The 17,659-nt window shown below is 44.3% G+C and overlaps 1 protein-coding gene across 1 annotated transcript in view; it reads right to left on the bottom strand.

The window, feature by feature from the left end:
* LOC118361502 (tyrosine-protein kinase Yes-like) overlaps positions 1 to 17,659 on the bottom strand; it is a 59,046-nt gene that overhangs the window by 28,910 nt on the left and 12,477 nt on the right. The gene's annotated exons all lie outside the window — the stretch shown is intronic.

Raw genomic sequence — 17,659 nt, 5'->3', positions numbered from 1 at the left:
TAACTGTTTTGTCATAAACCATTTGTTTGTCATTTTATGGCTTAAGCCACAAGCCCATGATGCTCTATTAATCTGGGGACAAAAATCCTAAATCTGATCTTAAAATGATTTGGTTGTAGAGCATCACTCTTCCTAACGCATGTTACATGGTCATAATTAAACACATGATAATCACCACATATGACTGTGAGACAGCACTAGTATAGTGTATCCAATGCAAAAATACATGCAAAGAGATTTTATAAAGGGGTTTAGGGCTGTTGTGTTGTATTTAAGGAGATGTTTATTACATATGACTTCCAAATTGAAGGCATCTGAAATGCAGTGCTGATGAGGCAAAATGGTGAGAATTCTGAGAAAAGGATTTAAAAGCATGTTTTCCCCCCAGAATAAACATTTGCTACTTCTTTTGTGGGTCAAACATCACAATAAGTGTTGCAAAACATGGCCACCAGCCATTAAAAACTCCATGTACATTAGGTATTGCCCCAATTCTCCATCCTTCTTCTGAAGTGTGCACTTGCACACTCCCTGGCATGGATTTAAAAGCATAGGAATGGTGTAAGCATTGGCAGGAGGGAGTTTCCACCATTGCTACATCCATGCAATAGCGTGTGCAAGTACATCATTCAAGAGACGGTTGGCGAATCGGCACGTCGCCTTAACCACCAGTAACTCTTACGTGAAACCATATGTCCAGAAATCTACAACACATCTACACTGGCGTCTTCCCCATCTGCATTGTTGTCATTCTTCCGTCCAACAGAATTGGCCAGTGTTATGTCAAGGCATTCCTTTGTGAAGAGAAGGCCTAGTAAATACGGTTGCCATCAGACACGCTCCTATAGCAGGCTCCAGATGTTTTGACTGATCTCGGAAACAGCTGCTCTAGTCAGGAGGGTTACAACCAGGATTCGCTATCGTTTTCTCTACCCTGAGGTGGGTAGCTGTCTTTCAAAATCGGGAGTTTTCTGGCAAACAAGCTATGATTAATTCCTTACTTTGAAGGAGGACTTTTATTTGATATGCAACTGTTCAGGGAAGTCAGGAACCAATACACGCAGTCAGTCAGGAAAGCTAAGGCCAGCTTCTTCAGGCAAAAGTTTGCATCCTGTAGCTCCAACTCCAAAAAAGTTCTGGGACACTGTGAAGTCCATGGAGAACAAGAGCACCTCCTCCCAGCTGCCCACTGCACTGAGGCTAGGAAACACGGTCTCCACCGATAAATCCATGATTATCGAAAACTTCAATAAGCACTTCTCAACGGCTGGCCATGCCTTCCGCCTGGCTACTCCAACCTCGGCCAACAGCTCCGCCCCCCGTAGTTCCTCACCCAAGCCTCTCCAGGTTCTCCTTTACCCAAATCCAGATAGCAGATGTTCTGAAAGAGCTGCAAAACCTGGACCCGTACAAATCAGCTGGGCTTGACAATCTGGACCCGCTATTTCTGAAACTATCTGCCGCCATTGTCGCAACCCCTATTACCAGCCTGTTCAACCTCTCTTTCATATCATCTGAGATCCCCAAGGATTGAAAGCTGCCGCAGTCATCCCCCCTCTTCATAGGAGGAGACACCCTGGACCCAAACTGCTATAGACCTATATCCATCCTGCCCTGCCTATCTAAGGTCTTCGAAAGCCAAGTCAACAAACAGGTCACTGACCATCTCGAATCCCACCGTACCTTCTCCGCTGTGCAATCTGGTTTCCGAGCCGGTCACGGGTGCACCTCAGCCACACTCAAGGTACTAAATGATATCATAACCGCCATCGATAAAAGACAGTACTGTGCAGCCGTCTTCATCGACCTCGCCAAGGCTTTCGACTCTGTCAATCACCAAATTCTTATCGGCAGACTCAACAGCCTCGGTTTTTCGGATGACTGCCTTGCCTGGTTCACCAATTACTTTGCAGACAGAGTTCAGTGTGTCAAATCAGAGGGCATGCTGTCCGGTCCTCTGGCAGTCTCTATGGGGGTGCCACAGGGTTCAATTCTCGGGCCGACTCTTTTCTCTGTATATATCAATGATGTTGCTCTTGCTGCGGGCGATTCCCTGATCCACCTCTACGCAGACGACACCATTCTAATACTTTCGGCCCGTCATTGGACACTGTGCTATCAAACCTCCAAACGAGCTTCAATGCCATACAGCACTCCTTCCGTGGCCTCCAACTGCTCTTAAACGCGAGTAAAACCAAATGCATGCTTTTCAACCGAACCCGCATGCCCGACTAGCATCACCACCCTGGATGGTTCCAACCTTGAATATGTGGACATCTATAAGTACCTAGGTGTCTGGCTAGACTGCAAACTCTCCTTCCAGACTCACATCAAACATCTCCAATCAAAAATCAAATCCAGAGTCGGCTTTCTATTCCGCAACAAAGCCTCCTTCACTCACGCTGCCAAGCTTACCCTAGTAAAACTGACTATCCTACCGATCCTCGACTTCGGCGATGTCATCTACAAAATGGCTTCCAACACTCTACTCAGCAAACTGGATGCAGTCTATCACAGTGCCATCCGTTTTGTCACTAAAGCACCTTATACCACCCACCACTGCGACTTGTATGCTCTAGTCGGCTGGCCCTCACTACATATTCGTCGCCAGACCCACTGGCTCCAGGTCATTTACAAGTCCATGCTAGGTAAAGCTCCGCCTTATCTCAGTTCACTGGTCACGATGGCAACACCCATCCGTAGCACGCGCTCCAGCAGGTGTATCTCACTGATCATCCCTAAAGCCAACACCTCATTTGGCCGCCTTTCGTTCCAGTACTCTGCTGCCTGTGACTGGAACAAATTGCAAAAATCGCTGAAGTTGGAGACTTTTTATCTCCCTCACCAACTTCAAACATCAGCTATCCGAGCAGCTAACCGATCGCTGCAGCTGTACATAGTCTATAGGTAAATAGCTCACCCTTTTTCACCTACCTCATTCCCATACTGTTTTTACACTGTTTTTATTTATTTACTTTTCTGCTCTTTTGCACACCAATATCTCTACCTGTACATGCCCATCTGATCATTTATCACTCCAGTGTTAATCTGCAAAATTGTATTATTCGCCTACCTCCTCATGCCTTTTGCACACATTGTATATAGACTGCCCATTTTTTCTACTGTGTTATTGACTTGCTAATTGTTTACTCCATGTGTAACTCTGTGTTGTCTGTTCACACTGCTATGCTTTATCTTGGCCAGGTCGCAGTTGCAAATGAGAACTTGTTCTCAACTAGCCTACCTGGTTAAATAAAGGTGAAATAAAATAAAAATAAAATTTACTCTTGGGAGCTGACTAAATCAGTGTGACTGTGAACTGACTATCTGAGCGACCTGTCAGTTAGCAACATCCCAGGGACATACAGTGCAAAATTTGAGTAATCCTGGTTAGAGATTCCCCAAATTTCCATATTGTTTCCCTCCTAATTACAGGAATATTCCAACTAGGATTTCTAGAAATCCTGTGATTTTTGGGAAAGTTGCCGGAATTTTGCACGCCTACGATTGCGAAACACTGGCCTAGAAGACAGAGACGGACAGAAAGGAGTGGCAGAGTAGCCTAGTGGTTAGCGTGTTGGACTAGTAACCGAAAGGTTGCAAGTTCAAACCCCCGAGCTGACAAGGTACAAATCTGTCGTTCTGCCCCTGAACAGGCAGTTAACCCACTGTTCCTAGGCAGTCATTGAAAATAAGAATTTGTTCTTAACTGGTTGGTTAAATAAAGGTCAAATAAAGTAAATAAAAAGGGAATGGCAGAAGTCCAGAGTTTGTCAGTAGCAGAACTGCCAAGTACACTGAATAAATTGCATGCTATGGTTTGAATTACGTGTCGGTAAGTTCTCTATAAAATTGATTTAAGAGTACGGCTGGGAATTGCCAAGGACCTCACTTTACTTATATTATCACGATACTTGGTTGCCAATACGATATGTATTATATATGTATTGCGATTCGATACTGCGTTTTTATTGTGATTCAATGTTTCAAACATATTGCTCACTCTATGTCTGCTGTAGAGGGACAAGAAGGAGCAATGAGAAAATGTGTTTTTAATCTCATGTTGGCTCACAGTTTAAAATGAAGATGATAAAGCTATAGGATGAAAAATATCTGCGTATTGGCGCAGGTATATCGGGCGAACACTACCTAGCCAAGAAATTATGGTAAATTCATGTTTACAAATTGATACGGAGTCAAAGTAACTGATCAAACTATATTAAGTGAACGCAGATTTGTAAAAATAAAGAATACTAATAATAATTAAAAGCCTTGGTCCATATGAATCTAATCACAGATGTTCAGCTCGGAGGCCAAGGAATTCTGTCAGCCACGTAACTACAGAACCAGCCCTCCCTTTAAAAAAGGAGTCTAACCCACCCTCCCTTTTAACTGCTGGGCTCCTGGTGGGTAGAAATGGTTGGGTTGGTTGACTGTGGTTGGTTTGAACTTTACCATCAGAAAGAAGTGGTCCAGAGACAGGTCACTTAACTTGCCACGCCACAGTTCCAGGCCTTTACATCCCAGTCACAAGGCTCCAGCCAGCATCAATGCCATTACAACATCTGTATAAAAAAAACTCAAGAGACCATCTGGTGCAACATTCTTCTAACGGAGACACAGTCAACCATTCGCCAACTTCGCCCCCCTTACGTCACAGTCAGTCAAACACAGTCATATAGTGAATGAGCTCTAGCTCGCTGAGAAAACAGACTGGATTAGTACGGCCTTTCCAGCTTTACGTGTGTGTGTATGTGTGTGTCACATACACACACACGTAAAGCTGGAAAGGCCGTGCGCATTCAGCCTGCACCCGACTGCGTAGACACACATACACACCTGTTCCTCTGGCGCATTTGTATCAACAGACAGCGGAGGAGGGGAACGTGATCTTACGCTCCAAGCGTTCACGCCTGAGCCGTTTTAAAAAGCCCCTTCCCTAACCCATGGCCCAAGTGAAACTCTCCTCCCATACTAAGTAAATGGGCACAGCAGCAAGTTCACATAGCCTTGAAGATGCCTAGTGCAGTGTTTACAAGGGATTGTTCTTCATCTCATGTCATGCTTTCGCCCATACGCTAATCCCCATAGCCCCCCTCCGATACACAAATGCAGATAATCAGAGCAGAATAACATTGCCTGGCAAAGAGAGCGGTAGAGATTTGCTCTGAATGTAGAGATATATATTTTTTTTAAGACCGTATTTATGTGTGCATGCGCGTGTGCCAAAGATACACAGAGAGTGGGCTGGGATTTTGTGCCAAACCCTCTCACATGGGGGACTGTCATGTCAGCGCAGGGAAGAATCTGTTGAGAGAGAGAGAGAGAGAGAGAGAGAGAGAGAGAGAGAGAGAGAGAGAGAATCCCCTGGCCAACTGAATGAAGGATTATGAGGAGGGAGGCTTTGCGCTGGCTGTGAGGATGATGAGAGAAACATAACAACCCGCTTCCATATATGTACAGACCTGGTGTGGTGGACGTAGGCTAAAAGAGGGTGGGGGAGGGAACTATCTGAAGAACAGATGAGGGCACGAGGGCTTAAATGGTAGACCCAAGTACTTCCATGGCTTTTTATTGTTCTCCGACTACTTCCACTATAGCACTCGCTTCATTTACCACAGTTAATTATTCTCCTTGTGCCACCTGTCTGTGTCGATCCTTCCTGTGATCCAATAACATTAAGTCCTCAAGAAGGATAACGTCCTTAGGCTACCAGTGATCTGATGGTTGCTGTCCCGGTGGAGCTTAACGACACTCTTGGCTGTGATGGCGTGATCCGTAGTGGCTGGGCAGGCTTTGGCTGACAGCCTTCATCAGCTCACAGCTAACCCGCTATCAGTACAGGCCACAGTTAAAGCAACCCACACACATAATGATGACATGATGGGTTTAGCCCACATCATGCTTTGTCGTCTTCAACACCAAGCACAATCTCCTCAGAGATTTACCAGGGGGAAGAAATAAAACACGGCGAGATGAGATAGGAATGCGCTGCAATGTCATCTACGCTGCATTGATCACAGTGTAGAGACTATGCTGATGATAATGATTATCTCAGTCAAAAACACAAAGAAAAGCCCATTGGGAGTCTATTGCAAAGTAATTGGGCGCCTATTACCAAGTAATTGCGAATTTCCATGGAGGCCACTAGCTAAATATTATTAGTGCCCTATGATTTCTGCGATGCGGAAAATGCGGAAGGAATCGCAGAATTTGGTTATAAAAATGGATTCAACTTTAAAACGTGGAATATTGCAGAATATTACATTATTTGGCTGAAATATATACATTTTTTTTTATCAAAGGTGGGCCTAATTATTGTAGTAACAATTAAACATGTCGAAGAGGCCGTCTGGGAGGGCCAAGTTGTCAAAAAACTACAAATAATCATAAAAAAAAATCATCCCTAACCCCTAAATTCAGAGAAGCGCAATACCCAAACGACTATTATCAGTTAGGCAACAAATTCTGTCAACATACTATTGATTGGACCCGTAAAAATATGTATGATGACCACTTAAAGTCTAAAGCCCATGTGAAGAACAAGGAAAAACACCATGTTAGCCAGAGCATGCCTCTTCAAACGACCATTACTAGTGCAAGCGCATCAGCAGATTCAAGACGAGGATTTATTCAGGACTTTGTGGCTGTGTTGCGCAGAGTCCGACATCCCCTTAGGAAAGCTAAGAAAGCTACGGCCGTTTCTAGTGAAGCATTGCAAACAGGGAGCAGCGGTGCCCGGAAATGAGAGCAGCCTCCGTCAAACGCATCTGCCCAGGGTGTGTTCGACCAACACGTGACTGCCGTTCTACAGAAGATCCGTGGGAACGAGTTTCCGGTGGTTGTTGACGACACAACAAATGCAAGGGATTTCAGCGTTCTAAACATCGTCATTGGTGAGTTAACTTAACAGCCTATTAATATACCGTTGCAATAGCCTACATTTACATTTTTCAATGTGAATTGAACACTGCCTCTCCATCTAGCTAACTATCGCTGTATCTATATTGTGTTTACACTTGACATTTTAATAACACTTGCTTTGTCACAATATTATTTTAGGTTAAAACATAAGGTGTTGAAAACCAGTACTTTCTGGTGGATGTCAATTTCATGATGCATTCACAGATGCATCTACTCAAAGTTTTCCCAAGCTATACTAGCCTCCCTCCACAGCAACGATCTGAACCTGAATGACGCCTGGGCAGTGGTCACAGATAATGCCTCCTACTGACTGAAGGCATACAAGGAGGTTCTGAAAGGAGTGATGCCCAAGTGTCCATGTAACCTGTCTCTGCCATGTCATTTAATCTGGCGAGTGAGACCTGGCAGCACTAAAAATACTTCTCTGAAGTTGCATCACTTGTGACATGGATGAGATCTGTCTTCTTCAAGAACCCTGCCAGAAAGAGAAGATGGGTGAGCTTCCTCATTATGAAGGGGTTTGTGCAGACCAAGGCTCCTCCTGAAGCAGTGAGCTCCAGATGGAATAGCTGGTTTGGGGCAGTGAAGTACCACGCAGAGCATGTTCATCTGTGCAGAGATTTTTTGTTGGCAGAAAAGTCATCATCCCAGGCCGTCGCAAACATCCTCGGCCAGCTGGAAACAGAGGAGAAGTTTGCTGCATTGTTGCCTAGATTCTTGCCTTACTTTTTTCAATTTATAATGAAACACTTATTAGAACTCTGCATTGAAGCACTTGCCTTGATAAAAAAAATGAGTGCAATGTGTTGCATCAGTACAACTGTACTGTTCTATCTTATTAAATGGTTCACTTTTTATTCATTCACATTATTAGACACTCTTTCTGATGCTAAAATTAGCATAAATTGTAAAACACAGAATTCAGAAAAATGAAAAAAAATAATTTGGCAAAACAATTAAACGTAACTCTGAAAAAAGTTAAGCGGATTTTACAGGGCCCTATATTATAACGAACGCAAACTAAAATAAACAAATTGCAGACAGGCAATCCAGCGCATAAAGTTATACATATATGTGTAGGAGCTACTGACATTTACAAGCGAATGTGAACGAGAGACATTGTGCGAATGAACAAAGTTTTGACGAATGCCGTACTGGCTCTCCAGCAGCATGTCTACACACTGTGTCTGTGTGGAGTCTGGAGTCACTAGGGCAACGGGCCTGCCTGCTCTGCTCGGAGAAGAGGGGGGAGGAGGAGACCACAAAGAACAGAGAGGAGAAACAACGCAAGGAAATCAAGATAGCAGTGGCAGCTGTACAAATAACTCAACAAAAAGGCTTTGACTTCTCAAACGCTAGCACAATATGATGCCCCATCAGTTTAATAATTCTTACTTAGATGGCAAGTTAAACTTAGGGCTCATGTTAACACAGAATTACGCATTTTTCATGCAGGACAAAAATATAAAACTCATAAGAAATATCTTGCTATGTTTGTAAACACGGATCGAAAAAGCTTCTTATTGTAATTTCTGCTCGGCAATGAAATAATTTTGTGCTTCAGTTGCACTTCTAAACTTGGATGAGTATTCACTAACAGGCATTCTATCAGAAGACAGAGCTCTGACTGATGTTTAGCTACTTTTCTCGGTGTAGCCAGCCTATTTTTCTCTGGTAAAATGCGAGATTAACTTTAAGCAAAACATTAGGAAATGTACCTGGCTACATTCTTCCTATGATAGGCCTTTAACATTATAAATATGACGGCCATGCATCGTCGCTAGTTTTTGCCGAATGTGTTGCACTAATGTAATTTATGTGAAGGAAAACTATAGTTGCAAGTCCCTGATCAGTTTATTGACGGGGGAAAAAAACACACATACTTTGAAAATAAAACAGCTGGAATCACCTGCCCCTGCTTTCTCCCATTGTTCTATTTACAAAACAAACACATGACTGGATCAACTGTTCTGGGGAACTACATAAGCTTCATAATGTGACAGGTGAAAGAAGAATGAGATCTGCTTAATCTTCTAACATATTGCACAAGTTGACAGCAGGTATTTACTTTTAAAAAATAGCTACAAATATTGCAATGTATTTTTAAAAATTCTAAGAAATGGTTTCAACAGTATTGACAAAATCATCCCGTAGCTATTTCATAATACCCGGGTATACAATATACAGTTGAAGTCGGAAGTTTACATACACCTTAGCCAAACGCATTTAAACTCAGCTTTTCACAATTCCTGACATTTAATCCTAGTAACAATTCCCTGTCTTGGGTCAGTTAAGATCACCACTTTATTTGAAGAATGTGAAATGTCATAATAATATTAGAGAGAATGATTTGTTTCTGCTCTTATTTCCTTCATCACATTCCCAGTGGGTCAGAAGTTTACATACACTCAATTAGTATTTGGTAGCATTGCTTTTAAATTGCTTAACTTGGGTCAAACGTGTCTGGTAGCCTTCCACAAGCTTCCCACAATAAGTTGGGTGAATTTTGACCCACTTTTCGCACCAAACTATGTTCATCTCTAGGAGACAGAACGAGTCTCCTTCCCGAGCAGTATGACAGCTGCATGGTCCCATGGTGTTTATACTTGTGTACTATTGTTTGAACAGATGAACGTGGTACCTTCAGGCGTTTGGAAATTGCTCCCAAAGATGAACCTTGTGGAGGTCTACAATTTTTTTTCTGAGGTCTTGGCTGATTTCTTTTGATTTTCCCAATGATGTATATTAGCCTATCAGAAGCTTCTAAAACCATGACATCATTTTCTGGAATTTTCAAAGTTGTTTAAAAGGCACAGTCAACTTAGTGTATTGAAACTTCTGACCAACTGGAATTGTGATACAGTGACTTATAAGTGAAATAATCTGTAAACAACTGTTGGAAAAAATGTATTGTGTCACAAAGTAGATGTCCTAACCAATTTGACAAAACTATAGTTTGTTAACAAGACATTTGTGGAGTGGTTGGAAAAACTAGTTAATGACTCCAACCTAAGTGTGTGTAAACTTCCAACTTCAACTGTATATGGTATACCACCCAAGCCTTTAAGGTTATTGGTCTAGAGTTGAACGATCTCGGCCTAGACCTCCAGGAAAAAGGTTCCTTTAAGTCTGACCAGACCACGGTGTCCACTCTCTTTCTCCCTCAATTTCTTTAAAGCCCCCCAACTCCAGCACGCAGGTTTGACTGAGATTAGACTGAGTTTGACTGAGATTAGACTGGGTTTGACTGAGATTACATAAATAGTGGAGATGCAACATGTATATTGTTACGGATTTAAAATTGTAGTATAACTATTCTTTAAAAGGTTATAACATTGTTTGAGAACGAGACAGTTCTAATCAAGGTTGAAGGAATCCGCACGCTGAGAAATGGTACCCATATTAGCCATCCCCAGATCCCTATGAACAAAGAGCGAGTCCACAATGTAACCTAAGGGGCATTAGTCATGTAATCAAATGATTTCCCATGTAACCATCAATTCCAAGGATCTAAAAATGCATAGAGGCTCTCATTATTCATGCATTACAGAGCCAAAAATACTAAACAAAACTGCCAATATGTTTGTTGATTTGGAGCTAAATTTAGTAACATGTTCTAATTACTGACAGCATCCTGTTGCCCTGAGCATATAACCTATAACAGAATAACAGCACACATACATGAAAGGATTTCCAGTGGTGTCATTCCGTGTAGCAAGTAGTCCACCACAAAATATTACTGTAACTGGGCGAGGTAGAGTTGAAAAAGGAAAAGTTATCTTATTACAACCCTCAAACATTTCCTCGTTCTGATCTGAAGGAGAGACAGAATAAATGCAGACCATAGATGTGTTGTCTTATCAGGGAAAAGCTCACAGTGCATTAGCTGATGTAGAAATAGAATAGAAACGTGTCCTTCCAAAACTAGGTTGAAGTTGCCTCATCCTTCCCTCTGTCTAAATCAAAAGCATTGTGTTCCGAAAGATTCAGGAATAGCTTGCTTAAGAAGACAGCCAATATCACTATGTAGCAAGCTGAGGAAAACACAAACACATTTTGGCGTCAAAAGTGTAGACCTGATTTGCATAGAGTTCTTGTGGCTCAGATTACACTCTAGTACGTTTGGAATGCATTGGCTGGTGTAGGGTGAAGTTGCCCCAAGACGGTGATCTTGGGTCCGTTTTTCATTGTCCTCACTAACGATTGGGGGAGGGGAAGATCTATACCTGGGGGAAACTTCACCCTGGAATTGCTTTAGCTGAAAGGTACGCCCCTCATACGTTCCACAGAGAGGGACCTGGTGTTCCACCGCCACCTGAGGCTCCTTGACCCCCTGACTTCCTCACCCCTGGTGTGCTCACTAGTGTTTCATCACCAGTGTTTCGCCCCGGGCTAAAACAAAATATTGGCGCAAGCCACCCAGATAGCATATGAACACGTCATAAGCTATGGCAAAATGCTTAGAATTCAAGTAAATTAGCTTTAAAATAGCAACATTTTCTCTCGGCCTCATGGAAAAGAATGTGTAGAAAAGAATGAGATTAGCTATAAAACTGCACATTTATCCCTCTGCCCCATGGCAAAATGTGTAGGGGCCTCGCAGAACTGCGCGACACCACCGGTTGATTCTCGAGGAGGGGTGAGTGTTGAAGAGGAGGGGTGAAACTTGACTGGTGCAGGGGTGAGACTTGACTTGGTGAGATCTGAGGAGAAGGAATGACGAAGTTCCTTATTGTCATGATCGTCGTATGAAGCGGACCAAAGCACAGCGTGGTGTAAATGCATCATTTAATAAATGACAACAAACACGAAGTAAACTGTACAAAACCAAATAAACAAATAACAACCGTGAAGCTATCCTAAGAACTGTGCTGACACAAGCAACTAATCATAGACACATACAAAGCAAACTATGGTCAGGGTGTGACAGTACCCCCCACCCTCCCCCAAGGTGCGGACTCCGGCCGCAAAACCTGAACCTGTTGGGGAGGGTCTGGGTGGGCATCTGTCCGGGGTGGCGGCTCTGGCACTGGACGTGGCCCCCACTTCACCATAGTCTTAGTCCACTTTAGTAGCGTCCTTTGAGCGGCGACCCTCGCCGCCGACCTAGGACTGGCAACCCTAATAAAGGACCCCACTGGACTGAGGGGTAGCTAAGGGCTGAGGGGTAGCTCAGGACTGAGGGGCAGCTCAGGACTGAGGGGCAGCTCCGAACTGAGGGGCAGCTCCGGACCGAGGGGCAGCTCCGGACTGAGGGGCGGAGGCTCTGGCGCCTCTGGAGCGCCCGGAGGCGGGAGGCTCCGGCAGCGCCGGACAGGAGGGAGGCTCCGGCAGCGTCGGACAGGAGGGAGGCTCCGGCAGCGCCGGACAGGAGGGAGGCTCCGGCAGCGCCGGACAGGAGGGAGGCTCTGGCAGCGCTGGAGAGGCGGGAGCACCTGTAAGGATGAGACGGAGAGACAGCCTGGTGCGGGGAGCTGCCACCGGAGGGCTGGTGCGTGGAGGTGGTACTGGATAGACCGGACCGTGCAGGCATACTGGAGCTCTTGAGCACCGAGCCTGCCCAACCTTACCTGGTTGAATGCTCCCGGTCGCCCTGCCAGTGCAGCGAGGTGGAATAACCCGCACTGGGCTGTGCTGGCGAACCGGGTACGCCGGCCCAAGGAGTGTGTACTGGAGACCAGATGCGTAGAGCCGGCTTCATGGCACCTGGCTCGATGCCCACTCTAGCCCGGCCGATGCGAGGAGCTGGTATGTACCGCACTGGGCTATGCACCCGCACTGGGGACACCGTGCGCTCCACAGCATAACACGGTGCCTGCCCGGTCTCTCTCGCCCTCCGGTAAGCACAGGAAGTTGGCGCAGGTCTCCTACCTGGCTTCGCCACACTCCCTGTGTGCCTCCCCCTTAATACATTTTTGGGGCTGACTCTCGGGCTTCCATCCGCGCCGCCGTGCTGCCTCCTCATACCAGCGCCTCTCCGCCTTCGCTGCCTCCAGCTCTTCCTTGCGGCGGCGATAATCTCCTGGCTGTGCCCAGGGTCCTTTACCGTCCAACTCGTCCTCCCATGTCCATTCCTCCTTGCGCTGCTCCTGCTGCCTGTCACCACGCCGCTTGGTCCTTGGTTGGTGGGTGATTCTGTCACGATTGTCGTATGAAGCGGACCAAAGCGCAGCGTGGTGTGAATGCATCATTTAATATATGACAACGAACACGAAGTAAACTATACAAAAACAAATAAACAAATAACGACCGTGAAGCTATCCTAAGAACTGTGCTGACACAAGCAACTAACATAGACACATACAAAGCAAACTATGGTCAGGGTGTGACACTTATACAGTGCCTTGCGAAAGTATTGGGCCCCCTTGAACTTTGCGACCTTTTGCCACATTTCAGGCTTCAAACATAAAGATATAAAACTGTATTTTTTTGTGAAGAATCAACAACAAGTGGGACACAATCATGAAGTGGGACGACGTTTATTGGATATTTCAAACTTTTTTAACAAATCAAAAACTGAAAAATTGGGCGTGCGAAATTATTCAGCCCCCTTAAGTTAATACTTTGTAGTGCCACCTTTTGCTGCGATTACAGCTGTAAGTCGCTTGGGGTATGTCTCCATCAGTTTTGCACATCGAGAGACTGAAATGTTTTCCCATTCCTCCTTGCAAAACAGATCGAGCTCAGTGAGGTTGGATGGAGAGCATTTGTGAACAGCAGTTTTCAGTTCTTTCCACAGATTCTCGATTGGATTCAGGTCTGGACTTTGACTTGGCCATTCTAACACCTGGATATGTTTGTTTTTGAACCATTCCATTGTAGATTTTGCTTTATGTTTTGGATCATTGTCTTGTTGGAAGACAAATCTCCGTCCCAGTCTCAGGTCTTTTGCAGACTCCATCAGGTTTTCTTCCAGAATGGTCCTGTATTTGGCTCCATCCATCTTCCCATCAATTTTAACCATCTTCCCTGTCCCTGCTGAAGAAAAGCAGGCCCAAACCATGATGCTGCCACCACCATGTTTGACAGTGGGGATGGTGTGTTCAGGGTGATGAGCTGTGTTGCTTTTACGCCAAACATAACGTTTTGCATTGTTGCCAAAAAGTTCAATTTTGGTTTCATCTGACCAGAGCACCTTCTTCCACATGTTTGGTGTGTCTCCCAGGTGGCTTGTGGCAAACTTTAAACAACACTTTTTATGGATATCTTTAAGAAATGGCTTTCTTCTTGCCACTCTTCCATAAAGGCCAGATTTGTGCAATATACGACTGATTGTTGTCCTATGGACAGAGTCTCCCACCTCAGCTGTAGATCTCTGCAGTTCATCCAGAGTGATCATGGGCCTCTTGGCTGCAACTCTGATCAGTCTTCTCCTTGTATGAGCTGAAAGTTTAGATGGACGGCCAGGTCTTGGTAGATTTGCAGTGGTCTGATACTCCTTCAATTTCAATATTATCGCTTGCACAGTGCTCCTTGGGATGTTTAAAGCTTGGGAAATCTTTTTGTATCCAAATCCGGCTTTAAACTTCTTCACAACAGTATCTCGGACCTGCCTGGTGTGTTCCTTGTTCTTCATGATGCTCTCTGCGCTTTTAACGGACCTCTGAGACTATCACAGTGCAGGTGCATTTATACGGAGACTTGATTACACACAGGTGGATTGTATTTATCATCATTAGTCATTTAGGTCAACATTGGATCATTCAGAGATCCTCACTGAACTTCTGGAGAGAGTTTGCTGCACTGAAAGTAAAGGGGCTGAATAATTTTGCACGCCCAATTTTTCAGTTTTTGAACTGTTAAAAAAGTTTGAAATATCCAATAAATGTCGTTCCACTTCATGATTGTGTCCCACTTGTTGTTGATTCTTCACAAAAAAATACAGTTTTATATCTTTATGTTTGAAGCCTGAAATGTGGCAAAAGGTCGCAAAGTTCAAGGGGGCCGAATACTTTCGCAAGGCACTGTATGTATTCCATACCAGTGATTGGTGCTACAGTTCTCCAGTGAACAGCCCGCTGTCCTGAGTGCACCGTGCTTCTTGCGCAGGCAGGTTTGGCTGCCACAGTGGCACAGAGTTAAATAACCTTTAGAACGGTGTTGTACCCGGACAGATAATATATTTAACAGAGGAAAATGCAAATGCTCATAACAAAACTTTATTGAAAGTATGTTTGGTAGAAAAACTATGAAATAATAACACCGATAAGATTAAAAGGGCTAAAGTGGTCCCTTCTGCGTGTTCCCAAAGGTCAGCCCAGATTGGAGGGTCAAGGCTGGAGAGGAGCTATGATAGCTAGGAGCTATTATTTAAAGCTGTACAGATTTAAATCGGTTGGCAGTCTGCACTGTTTGTCAGTCCACTTATATTTGGATGGATACCAATAGATTTGAGTCCCTCCACAAAAGTTTTAATGGTAGAGGATTTAAAAAGAGTCGCACTAAATCCACATTAAAACTGGAGAATCAGCTTTCGTCATCAAAAGGGATTTGATGCGTTTACTCTAAATCTCAGATCACAGAATATTCTGTAGAGCTATCAACAACAACAAAACAACGCATTACAACAGAATAAGATAACATCTTCGGCAATTCTGCTGAACACGGCAGAACATAATTATAGTATGTTGAACCCGTTCCAAAGTCAACCTGGGGCTTTCCCATCGGGACCTGATATGTATTAAAATGGGCTTTCTCGTCCTACACAGTTACAAACAACAACTGCATTCAGAATATAAAGTAACAGAACAGCCTACCAGTTGTAGCCTATCCTTCTTCTTTAACTTGTAATTCCATCTTTTTAACTCCATCTTCCTCCACTGATGAGATATCACCTAACTTGACTGTAGCCTGTATGACTGTAGCCTATTGCCGCTTTGATGACTTATGATTGGCCAACAACAAGCACTCTCGTGAACAGCAAAGTACAGCAGCAGAAACTATAACATGTCTCTCTCTTCTGCAGCAGTCGCATTCAGATCTGTATGGGTCCATCCGGACAAGTCGGTAAAAATGACATATATCCAAGACCCGTGACAATCATATCAGATGCGACCCAGACCCATGACATTATTCAGAATTCTGGATCCAGACCCGCTCGCGTCCCGGGTTGGGTCTCTGGTATTCGGGTACAGGTGGATCCGTGAATGACACAAATATTAATTTCAACAAAGTTTGCTGCTTCAGTGTCTTTAGATATTTTTGTCAGATTCTACTATGGAATACTGAAGTATATTTACAAGCATTTCATACGTCTCAAAGGCTTTTATTGACAATTACATGAGAGTCAATATTTGCAGCGTTGACCCTTCTTTTTCAAGACCTCTGCAATCCACCCTGGCATGCTGTCAATTAACTTCTGGGCCACATTCTGACTGATAGCAGCCCATTCTTGCATAATCAATGCTTGGAGTTTGTCAGAATTTGTGGGTTTTTGCTTGTCCACCCGCCTCTTGAAGATTGACCACAAGTTCTCAATGGGATTAAGGTCTGGGGAGTTTCCTGGCCATTGACCCAAAATATTGATGTTTTGTTTCCCGAGCCACTTCGTTATCACTTTTGCCTTTTCCAGCCCACCATGCTGGAAAAGGCATTATTTGTCACCAAACTGTTCGTGGATGATTGGGAGAAGTTGCGCTCGGAGGATGTGTTGGCAAAATTGTGAGTGAGCCCACTCCCTTGGCTGAGAAGCAACCCCATATATGAATGGTCTCAGGATGCTTTGCTGTTGACATGACACAGGACTGATGGTAGCGCTCACCTTGTCTTCTCCGGACAAGCTTTTTTCTGGATGCCCCAAACAATCGGAAAGGGGATTCATCAGAGAAATTGACTTTACCCCAATCCTCAGCAGTCCAATCCCTGTACCTTTTGCAGAATATCAGTCTATCCCTGATGTTTTTCCTGGAAAGAAGTGGCTTCTTTGCTGCCCTTCTTGACACCAGGCCATCTTCCAAAAGTCTTTGTCTCACTGTGCATGCTGATGCACTCACACCTACCTGCTGCCATTCCTGAGCAAGCTCTGTACAGGTGGTGCCCAGATCCCGCAGCTGAATCAACTTTAGAAGATGGTCCTGGCACTTGCTGGACTTTCTTGGGCGTCCTGAAGCCTTCTTCACAACAATTGAACCGCTCTCCTTGAAGTTCTTGATGATCCGATAAATGATTGATTTAGGTGCAATCTTACTGACAGCAATATCCTTGCCTGTGAAGCCCTTTTTGTGCAAAGCAATGATGATGGCATTTGTTTCCTTGCAGGTAACCAGGGTTGACAGAGGAAGAACAATGATTCCAAGCACCACCCTCCCTTTGAAGCTTCCAGTCTGTTATTCAAACTTAATCAGCATGACAAAGTGATCTCCAGCCTTGTCCTCGTCAACACTCTCTCGTCAACACACCTGTGTTAATGAGAGCATCACTGACATGAAGTCAGCTGGTCCTTTTGTGGCAGGGCTGAAATGCAGTGGAAATGTTTTTGGGGGATTCAGTTCATTTGCATGGCAAAGAGGGACTTGCACTCTTCATAACATTCTGGAGTATATGCAAATTGCCATCATACAAACGGAGGCAGCAGACCTTGTAAAAATTAATATTTGTGTCATTCTCAAAACTTTTGGCCACGACTGTAGACTGCAGTGGAATGAAGGTTCTGTGTATATCATATCCCCCAGCTCTCCGGCCCATTCTTTCCTGACAGTGGGAAAGAACTGGACTTTCCACACAAGCTTCATGAAAA

The sequence above is a fragment of the Oncorhynchus keta genome, chromosome 28 (genome assembly GCF_023373465.1).
Source record: "Oncorhynchus keta strain PuntledgeMale-10-30-2019 chromosome 28, Oket_V2, whole genome shotgun sequence".
Lineage (NCBI taxonomy): Eukaryota > Metazoa > Chordata > Actinopteri > Salmoniformes > Salmonidae > Oncorhynchus > Oncorhynchus keta.
This window is presented reverse-complemented; position numbering and strand designations above follow the sequence as displayed.